We start from the raw sequence: 1,414 nt of genomic DNA on the forward strand, positions 1-1,414 counted from the left end.
CTTGCTGAACTTGTTTATTAGTTGTAATGATGTTTTAGTGGATTCCTTAGGATTTTCTACATACAAGATTGTGTCATCTACAAATATAGTTTTACTTCTTTCTTTCCAATCTGAATGCCTTTTACTTCTTTTTCTTGCCCAATTTCCCTTTCTACAACCTCCAATGCAATGTTGAATAAAAGTGGTGAGGGCAGACATTCTTTTCTTGTTCTTGATCTTAGGAGGAAAGCTTTCAGTCTTTCATCATTAAGTATAATGTTAGTTGTGGCTTTTCGTAGATGTCTTTTTTATTTTTCTTTTTTGCGACAGGGTCTCACTCTGTCACTTAGGCTGGAGAGCAGTAGTCCAATCTTGGTTCACTGCAGCCTCAACTTCCCAGGCTCAAGCAATCCTCCTACCTTAGCCTCTGGAGTATCTGGGACCACAGGTGTGTGCCAGCATGCCTGGCTTTTTTTTTTTTTTTTAATAAAGAGGTCTCACTGTGTTGCCTAGGCTTGTCCTGAACTCATGGGCTCAAGCAGTCCTCCCACCTTGGCCTCTTAAAGCGTGGAGATTACAGGAGTGAGCCACCATGCCCACGCCTGTAATCTTAACACTGTAGGCGGTTGAGGAGGGAGAAGTCCAATGCCTGATAAAACACACATCTTTTATCAGGCTGAAGAAGTTCCTTTGTATTCTTAGTTTGTTTAATGTTTTCATCCTGAAGGGATTTTGTCAAATGCTCTTTCTGCGTGTATTGATATAATTATGTCATTTTTGTTCCTTATTCTAATGATAATGGTATATTAAATTAATTGATTTTCTGATATTAGCCAGCTTGCATTTCAGGGATAAATCCCACTTAGTCATGGTGTATAATTCTTTTTATGTGTTTCTGGATTCCGTTTGCTAGTTCTCTTCTGTACTTTGCAATTGATTCTTTGTCAATGTCCAGATATTAGGCCAAATATGGGGCATGTCCACTTTTTGATATTTTCCTAGATAAGACTGTTTTGGTCATTTTTCACTCATTCTGGTGCCTGGAAATGGAACTCTTTATGAGTCTTGCTAGGGAACAAAGTCCATTTCTTACTGTAAGAATTAAAACAAATTATTATTACTGTACGAGTTTAATATTATTTCTTACTATAAGAATTAAAAGCTAGGCATGGTGGCTCATGCCTGTAATTGGTAGGCCAAGATGGGCAGATCACTTGAGCCCAGGAGTTTAAGACTAGCCTGGGTAACATGTTGAAATCCCGTCTCAAAAAAAAAAAAAGGAAAGTCAGGTGTGGTGACTTGTGCCTGTAGTCCCAGCTACACAGGAGGCTGAGGAGGGAAGATTATTTGAGCCCAGGAGTTGGAGCTTGCATTGAGCTGTGATCACACCACTGCATGGCACTCCAGCCTGGGCAACAGAGCGAGAACCTAGCTC

This window comes from Theropithecus gelada, chromosome 11, assembly GCF_003255815.1.
Source record: "Theropithecus gelada isolate Dixy chromosome 11, Tgel_1.0, whole genome shotgun sequence".
Classification (NCBI taxonomy): domain Eukaryota; kingdom Metazoa; phylum Chordata; class Mammalia; order Primates; family Cercopithecidae; genus Theropithecus; species Theropithecus gelada.